This window comes from Aphis gossypii, unplaced genomic scaffold (genome assembly GCF_020184175.1).
Source record: "Aphis gossypii isolate Hap1 unplaced genomic scaffold, ASM2018417v2 Contig00305, whole genome shotgun sequence".
NCBI lineage: Eukaryota > Metazoa > Arthropoda > Insecta > Hemiptera > Aphididae > Aphis > Aphis gossypii.
Window position 1 is genome coordinate 1 of NW_026083061.1, and position 10,540 is coordinate 10,540.

At 30.6% G+C, this 10,540-nt stretch overlaps 1 pseudogene; it reads right to left on the reverse strand.

Annotated features, from left to right (window-relative positions):
• Window positions 1-2,458: 2,458 nt before the first annotated feature.
• On the reverse strand, window positions 2,459-10,321 carry LOC126553696 (uncharacterized; annotated as a pseudogene).
• Between the last annotated feature and the right edge of the window lie 219 nt (window positions 10,322-10,540).

The following is a 10,540-nucleotide window of genomic DNA, read 5'->3' on the forward strand; positions in this document are numbered from 1 at the left end:
TAAATTTTTTTAATATTTTAATAATTAGAATGAATGAAAAATAATTATGTTTTTTAAAATGGTTAACATCAACACTAGCAACTTGAAAGTCTATATTTTGATAATAAAGAGTTTTTAAATTTTAAATTAATTTTTGTAAAATTATTTTAAACTTTTTCAACATTTGTAAAAAAAAATATTAACCTAATAAAATAAATCATATACCTTGCTAAAAAATTGTTTTATTTTTTTTTAAATATTTAAATATTACTAACTTCCAAAAGATCTGAATTCGTTGATGCTTGATCAATTGTAGGTTGTACATGTCTTGTACTTGAAGATGCTCCACTAATCGGAGTGAAATTTGATATCGAGGAAACGGATTCACTGCTCTTCGATATCACAGAGTCAGATTCTGAACATTGAGACATTTGAGACGATGGTCGTGCTCGTGATGTGATTACTGTATCATCCAACGTTGATTGTGTGCCAAACTGAGACTATAATAAAAAATTAAATCATAAACATGTGTGTTTACGTTTATTTAAATATTGACATGTCAATAATTAAATTATAAAAATTACCATGGATTGATGAACAATTTGACTAATTTGAGGATCATCTTCATTTTCTTCCACTTCCATCTCACAACCATGAGTGTTTAACGACTTTGAAGATTTCCTAGATTTTGCTGGCAAATTAAAACTTGGGACACTTGGGTGTTTTCGTTTGAGATGCTGTTTAAGGTTTGTAGCATTGCCACATGTTTTTACTACAGCATTACACATTTTACATGAACCCGAAGCACCGTTTTCTAATTTATCAAAAAAACTTCCACATTACAGATATTGTAATTGTAGAGATAAAATAAAGAATAAAGATTTTAAACAATTTAAACACGGTGAGTCGGTGACCACGAGGTTTTCACACTTACGGACGGAGTCACGCCGTCACGGAGTAAAAACGCGATACACAATTAACTAAGATCGCAAACGACACAAACGCAAAGGCGGTTAGAACTGTGATGCAAGTAAACAAAACAGAAAATCGAAAGTACAAAACGCGATACACAAGTAACTACTAAGTACTAAATAAGATCGCAAAACGCAAGACGCAAACAAGGCGGTTGGAAGGCAAATAATAAAATATAAATATCGCAAAAGACTAAAAGAGAAAATACCGATCGGAATATCGGATTTTCGAATCTTGAAATAGTGAAATACTATAAGTCATAAGACATAAGTGTGATTAATATCATAATACTAGATTAGATCCGTTGGTAGGTGTTGGTCGGGGGAACATGTGTCCAACAGTGTTTACCCCAAGAGGGAAAAATTCCCTGGAAAATAAAAAAATCAATTCAGTAATAAAATCGCCCTAGTGAATGGATTCAAAAAATCGAAAAATCGACTACAAAAAATCGATTTTTTAAAACATCGATTTAAATCGCCCATCACTGACGCCCGAGGGATTAATCGAACCAGTTTCTGAGTCGGTGATGAGCCCCGAAACTCCCACGGCGTGGGTGACGACCGCCGAGAGCGACGGCGCCGTTTGTCTGTTTTTAACCGCGCGTTACGACTCGTCTCCGTCCGCCGCCTACGCAGACCGTACTTGCCGCGACTTATATATTATATAACATTATATATATGCACGTATACTTTTGTTTTCTTTTTTGAGTTTTGTTTACTCGTGTTGTATTTAGTTTTGCGAGCTGTGCCTTCGCACTTGCGATTTGATTATTACATATTATATTCTCATTATTATATTATTATAAATAAAAAAAAGTAGAAAAAAAGCAGAACTTCTTTTCTATTATTTTTAATATAGTAATTTTCCCTTAAGGGGGTTCTAATCGGTCATTTTCTAAGGAGTAAGATTTAGGCAAATTATGTGTCACGTATAACCTGGTCATATCAATGTGTGTGAGTGTAAATGATCATTAGTGTGTGTGAGCGCTGGTGTACAGTTTATCTCAATAAATGCATTACGACCCGTATCCGCATTCTAAGAATCAAACAATAGACTTCATTACTTATAGTCTACCGAGTACCCACACGCATCATACTATTATTATAATATAATCTTATTTTTCTATTATTTATAAATGCATAGATAAAGATAACGCACAATAAATCCAATCAAGATCAGTGATCTGTTTATTTTTTAATATTGCATGATTTAGTATATCAACATAAGTACGTAGAAATTTAAGTTTCTATAGCGTGATAATAATTATTCAGTGTAGCATTTTTAATTTTTAATTTTTAAACAATTCATATTTTTTAAAATTTAAATACATATTTTTAAAAACGATTTATCTTGTAAAAGTATATTTTATTTTATAATAAATAGTAACAAATATTATATTAACGCAAAAAATAATAATAAATGTATATAGGTATACCGTTACCTACCTTACATATTTATATATTATTATGTAAATATTATTAAGAAAGAATAACTTATGGTACCTAGTAAATAAATATAAAAATGTAAAAAAAAACTAATGTTGGACATAATTACAATTCAATTTATACAAAGTATACACTGAAAAAGTATTCAATAAAAAAAACAAGAGGTACCTAGTTTATTAGCTTAACTCTTTCAGTCCATCTCTCAATGGTAAATTTCTATCATAGCGTGGATCAACCATTTCAGGTAATAAACAATTATTATAAAAGTTAACTAAATGGGGTAACATTTTTACTTCCCAAAAATTGTCATCTCTTTTTATTTTTTCATAAAGGATACCTCGAGAAGTCCAAATACAAAAATAGCAAAACTTTTTTTTGAGATGTGGAGTTGCCCCTGTACCTGGTAATAATAAGAATTCGTTCGTTTAAGTTCCATTTTTCCATTTTTTATTTCGCAACTCTTTATTATTTTTTTTTGCAATTCCATCTTTAGGCGATATATCTTTAGCGCTTATTGGACATTTGATTTCTACTAAAGAATCCTCATCTATTAGGCCATCTGGAGAAGCAGCTAGAAATGGTAATTCATAATCAATAATTAATCCAGACGACCTTATGGGTTTATTTATAATGTTAGACAACGCCGACTTTGCATTTTCTTCATTTTGTATCCCATATTTTGTTGCGTCGTTACCACAAAAAGAACCGTATAAAATATTTGATACAGTCTTGGCTCGCGACGTTTTGGGTCTAAGTTTACATATATTTCCAAAGACAGAGGCGGTCAATCTTTTTTTTCTATGTAAATGCCACTCCATACATGCATTTTGTCCTTTCGTATCTAAAATTAAAATATATATTGTGATAAGTATAATTATTTTATTTAAAAATAAATACATGTTTTGCATACCTTTTTTAATTTGTTATATTTGCACTTGTGTTACGTTCAATTCCGATAAAAACAATATTTTTTTAGCATCATATTCGTGTTTAGGCATATCTGGAGATGTTTCTATGTCTGCTGTTGCTCCGTAATGCTGATCTGGTCCCGATATTGTTGTTTTGTAAACTGGAGGATTGAATAATCGACGTTTACTTCTCTGAATACTTTTTGAAGTAGATTTTGAAATAAATTTTTTAGTATACAGACCCGGACTGTGTTTTACAATTTTTTTATGTAACAAATGCAAACGTCTAGGTCCTGCATTATAGGATGTTACTGCAGCGTTGCACCGTAAATTATACGATCCACGAAGAGAAAAATTTACTCGCTTACCACCAATAAATTTCGCTAAAATTGAGTTGTACGACTCTGCTGCATTATTACTTACTTTGTACAATAAACTTTCAGCATGATATAATACAAGACTTTTCGCTGCAACTAATTCTTCCCAAATACCTAACGATTTCATCTGTGGCACTAAATTTATTTCGCCGTCTTTTTGTCCTTTGAAAAAGTAAAACTGACAATTGGTATGATCGCCAAAAACATGACTTGGCCCATTTATTAAATCTTTTTTTAAATTTAATAATTTATGTTCAAATGATATATCTTCATGATGTTTTCTATATTTTACAGCTTCTGTTATTGCATACCTAAGTCTAAGAATTCTATCTTTTATTGCTTGTCTTATATTTCCCGGAATATTTACGCCTCTAGTAGTTCTTCTTTTAGTAGATATGTCTTTTAATTTATTTACATAATTGCTCAGTATATGGTTGGAACATTCAATTTTTTTAATCACAAAATTATACCCGTATGGTTTAGCTAGATGTAGTCTTTTCATCACGCTGCTATCTCCATCACCTAAAATTAACATATGTGGTTAAAAATTGCGCTATTATAATTTTTTTAATGCTCAACATTAATATTAAAATATAATCCAATTTAAATAAATACCTATAAGCTTAGAGTATATCAGATTATGCATATCAATACTTCTTTTAAAACCTTCTACAATAATATCTGCTTCCATAGCGGTTGAAGGCAAGTTCCAATTTTTGAAGCAAAGGTGTTCTTTAGGATCTATATTATTTTTAGACGCTCTCTGGCAAATACAACAATACTTATTTCTTACGCCAATGAATAAAACTTTTTTTGTTTTAGCTCCAATTATGCAGGCCTACAAATATTGATAAATGGGTAATTTAATTGACCGCATTATTAGCTAATTCCATGGGTGTCAATAATAGGTTTGTTTACAATAATTATAAAAATGTCAAAAATAATAATGTATTATCTTAATATATATAAATCTCGTGTCACAATGTTTGTCCTCAATGGACTCCTAAACCACTTAACCGATTTTGATGAAATTTTTTACAACGCGTGTAATTTGGTCCAACTTAAAAGATAGGATAGTTTTTTTTTTTCAAATTTTTTAATATCGGGACAGCTAAGGGTTGTCCAGAAAATAATAGAAGTGCTCAAACAGGGATTTCGATAATTTACGGTAGAAATAATTGTTTATAAATGGTTGCTAAGCTACGTAGACTATTTATTATTATTATTATTATTATTATTATATTTTCGGTGAATATAGTAACAATTTTTTATAATTATTATTTATTGTTTTTGTAACATTTTTCACTGATTAATCGCTCCTAAAGAGAAGATACTTAGGTATGTAAATGTAATAATATGTAATGTAATGACGTCACTGTCCAGCAATAAATAAACTATATTAAGATCGCTATTGGTTATATGATTGGCATTTTTAACGGGCAACGAAGTGCACGGGGTCAGCTAGAAAGAAGATAGATATCTTTGATTTATTATATATTTAATATACTGTAATATACTGTAATATATACTGTAATATACTGTATATACTGTAATTATATATTTTTAAATATATAATTCACCAATATTAAATTTATGAGGGTAGCATAGATAGTCGTAAACCAACATTTTCTATAAAAAAAATAGTTGCATCTTACATTTTAATAAATAACTTTTGTTGAGGGGTAGCAATGTCCAAATACAGCCCTGTTTTCAATAATTATTAACCTTGATTTTATTGTGATATTAATTAAATTATTAACTTACAACTCCAGAAAGTGCATTGTATTTCGTTTTGTAAGAGCGTTTAGACCAAGCACCATCTGCAATCACTGCTATCATTGGTCTACCACTGACATCAACTTCATTATTTTGTATTGCAATATTTGCTTCTTCCTTACCAGCTAGTTCAATTTTTTCCCAAGATATCTCATTGAAGTACGTAGCAATTTCGTTGTGCAATAATTGATATTTACCATTAGACATAACTGGCATGTTTAAGATAGCTCCCAATTCTTCTATCTGCGCATGTCTAATACAAAATATAGGTATAGGGTGAGAAAAAAAACATACTAATACGAAAATTTTAAATTAAATAACTTACCCTTGTCCTATATTCACTGCTGCTGTTACAATTGCTAAATTTGTGTTAAATTTGTTGCCAGGTTCTTCTGAATGTATCACCTCTATTTGATTGCAAAAATTACATTTAAAATAAAATGAACTTATGCATCCATTACGTACTTCATGAGTAAAAATTAAATTTTTAAAAGTGCATCCAAATGGATGTGAAAACGATTTTATTGTATTGAATATATAATTAATATCCACAATTCGTCTTCCTTCCAGTTTCATATCTGCTAGATTGCAGCTTTGATTTAAATCTAGAGATAATGCCAAGTCTTCCGTGTCATTCATATTCGTGGTTCTAAAAGTATATTAAAATTATAAATAATACTGTCGAAATTAATATAGTTATTACTTTGATAAAAGTAGACAAACTTATGAAGAATCTTGTATTGAATTTTCAAACGTTAGATTTAAAAAGATAAATTTTTATGAATTTCTAACTCAAAATAAAATTGAATTGCAAATTTTCGTGATTTTTACGTATTTTGTCAAAATTTGAACTTTAAATGCTTATTAAAAAAATTGTGACTATGTATTTTTAATAATTTTTAACTGTCGCTGTAGCTATATTATATATATATCGTTGTATATATTAGGAGCCTTGTATTAAAATTTGAAGCTTTTTCACCAAATGAATAAAATTTTACTGTAATTTATAAAAAAAAAAACTAAAAGATCGAAAAGTTCAAATGTCTATAAACAATTTAAAAAGATTTGAAATATTTTGAAAATTTTATCTAGTATAGAAAATTTTAGTATAAACATTTAGTGAAAATTTCATGTTTCTACGGTAATCAGTTTAAGAGTTACACCAATATCTAAAATCAATTTTTTCAAAAAAAAATTTTTGGTTTTTCCCGGTGCTTTTGATGCTTTTGTAAACTATTGGAAATTTCATGTATGCAAACACAAAAAAAATTTTAAACAAAATTTAAAAAAAAACACACACACAACATTGTAAAATCAATACATTCATCGCTCCGCTCAGAATCTAAAAGTGGACTTCGCGAATAAAGCTATATATTGGAATGAACAACTCTCTAACAATCTATCTCCAACACAAGCCTATTTCGAAAAAAAAAATTATTATAATACATTTAAAATGTAACTAATATTCTGTCGATCAATAAAAACAAAACAATTAGACTGAACCGAGCCGCTTCGTACTTTTAATATTACTATACTTTTGGAACCAAATTTTGGATATTTTTCTCAATTAATACTAGTTTTATTTTATCTTTTTTTACTTACATCTGGACATTACGCTGTGATGTTACTAATTGTCGTTCACTGCTACTACATGCTATCGTTAGGGCATTGTCTTCGGAAATGTCATTATGGCCTACTACAAGATCGGTTTTCTGAGAAAATATACAAATAAAAAATATAATCTTGGATAAAGAACTATGTGAATATGTGGATCACTAATTTGTTTATATTCATCTCTAAAGAAGTTTAGTATTATATATCTAATATAAAGTCGTTTTTATAACACAAAATACTCGTTTTCCTATTATTTTTTTATGCAAAACAAATTCTAATCTTCGTGATTTTCTAAGGTATTTAACCAGCAAAATTGAATTTTATATTCTGATATGTATGGTGTTCACATAATTTTACATAATAATATTTTGTGAAATTAAATTCTAATATGACCAGTGACCCAACCAAAAGCAATAATCAGGTTTTTAATTTAATTGTACAAACATTAACTTCACTTACCTTGTTTTTTACAAGTGCAGCATATTTCCTTTATTTTTTCTGCTTTTACTCGGATAACATTTTGATTTTTTACCCATACGCCAATTTTTCGAATTATCCATCGTTAAAAATATTTGAAAATATATAGGTAAAAAAAAAATCACAATATGTTCAAAAAATTGCAATCGAAAAATAATAACTGTGGTGTAAGGAGTAAGGACTAGGTTTATGACTGACTAAATGTGAATTTGCAGTTTTGTGGTGTATTATAGAAAAACATTATTATTATTATTATTATTATTATTGGACTAATATTATAATATGATAATTATCGTAAATATTGTTTCTCGGTAAATGGTCGGCATCCGGTCGACGCGCGACGATCCGGGTAAACGTCGCGTAATTAATTGGTTATCGGAATTTGGCGTGCTCGCACTCGCAGGCACATATCAGGTTAAGTTATATTAGGAAAAAGTATTCAGTTACTCTTCGTGTAAAAACATACTTCGGCTGTGACAAAATTGTGAGACTTAGGTTAGTGTGATTTTAGTTCTGTAAAAATCCTAAAAAAATTTAACACCTCCTCTAAAGAACGGACGAAGAGTTTTTTATAAATATTAATTTATTCAATACATATGATTGAACGAAAATGTTGTAAAAACTGAAATTTGTATGATATTATAATACTGTCAAAAGTTAAAACTTTAAAAATTACTCCAACGGTTCTACAGAGGAGATGTTAAGAAATGTTATTATTTTTACAGCATTAAAATCGAACCATCCGAAGTCTCACAATTTTGTCATAGCGGAAGTTCTAAAAACGATTTTTTTTTAATCAACTGGAACCACCTTAATATCTTATCTACATTTGTTGTTTTTTTCTTTTATTTGTTTTTCTGTTATTACTATTATTATATTGTGCTACGTGACAACTTCCCTATCTCATAATGTAAATAAATGGATGCCAAAATGTACGGCAAACCAGGAGTTCGGAAATCTTTCAACAGAGTACGCCACTATTCGCCCGGAGGCCTATTTTATTTTAAGTTATTATACGAAAATATATTATTAGATATTTAAATATATATTTAAATATAAATATTATGTTTATAATATGAATATAAAATAGGTGGAATATAGTATTATTCTATAGGGTATAAAACAAGCTAATAAGCTATTATGTTAAATGGGTATAAATGCTGTTGTTGAACATTAATTTAAATAAATAAATACAATTTTCTTATATTAGTTTATTTATTTGTAAATACTAGTATTAAAATTAGTTACAAAGCAATTGAATGATCATGATTCATGGTTTAGATAAGATAACTTACCATAACTTTGATGATTTTAAACAACATTAAAGTTTGAAACCTTGTTTCTATATTCAGTTGTGAAAATAAAAATAATTTAACAATGCCGAAAAAATGTTATGTACCTGGGTGTAAAACAGGTTATGCTAGTGAGTCAAAAAAATTAAATTGAGTGATGAAAAAACCACAACATTATTTAGTTCACCAAAGGTATTTAAATTTTATTTATTTTTCAACTTGATAATTTATTGGTCCTTCTAAATATGTGTGTGTTGCTATGTTACTACTTATATAGATTTTTATAAATTGAATTCATACAGATTTCCATTTAAAATAGTGTGAGAGTACGGGATTTTTACGGTCCCAATAAACCACCCATGAGTAAAGGGGAACACTTTACTCACGACCTGTGAGCCGCACCGCGTGATGACCCAAGGGCCAAGTCGTTGGAACTCACAGGCTTTGATACACACAGTGACGAATGAACGTCAAAGATTTATTTAAAGGGAAAAAAAAAAATATAATATTAATAAATAATGAGAATACAGAATATTAGGGTGATCACGTGGGTATAATTTACATGTTTAACATAATTGAATTAATAATTTAATGTGGCTCTCGCACACAGAATTACAATAGTTTGATAATAAAAGGGAGCATACTGTTTTAGTATAATTCCGGGAGGCACCTGGCAAACATTAGGAATAATATAATATGGGGAAACAACGAATCTTCGGATCGGCCCGCGAGGTTCGACGGACTGTAAAGATGATATTTTATTATGTTACCTCGCCGACCGTTGGGTTACCGTCCGGCATATCGCTAAGGACGGTAAATACGGGAGAGAGAACAAGAAAAAGAAAACATGCCTATTAAATAATATGCATATGAGAGAATAATATAATAAGGGTTTTGGGGGGAACATGGATTTTCGGAGAGATATATTACGCAATTGACGTGACTCCACGCTGATGACTGGAGTTGTGATGTGATTGACCGACGGCTGTGGTAGGCTGGTCGGGTGACCGTTGACACAATACACGTGGTCGACATGGCCCACCGGCGTCAATCACTGGTAGGACGGCGGCTTCGCCCACATCGGGCCCGCGTTGGTGTTTAGCCCCTCATGGCGGACGTTACAGCGTTGATGTAGATGAAAAAATAATAACAATAAACAAGACTTTGTTTATTCGGTCGGACGTTCGACCACGAGGTTGAGCGAGCCAAGAAAAAAAAACAACGGTAAACAGCTGAGACGTTGATGTCTGGTTCAGTCAGAAAAATTGAGTGACGACGGCTGGCCGACGGCGTCCGGTCGCTGGTCGGTGTTGTCCAATTGATGTCGTAGTGGGGAAGGTCAGGGTAGGTATATTACGGGACTTTACAATATTTCGGGGTGTATGGTATAATTGCCTGCGGGCCGTACCGGCGGACGCGACGAAAGCGCTGGAGGCGACGGGCGGCGGACAACCGCGGCACGTCGGCGACGAACACTGCATGGTGAAGGGGGGGACGGGGAACATTAATTGCATAATACTGCGGTCATTTCTGCATTAGCGCGCGATAATCATAATAATATATAAATAAGGTACGCTCATTAGTGGCAATATGGGTATAGGTATGTTTATACTTATAATAATATTGGTGCAAAAAATACTGTGACGTTACAATAGGTATACAATAATATTAATATACCAATAAATTATACTTATTATTGT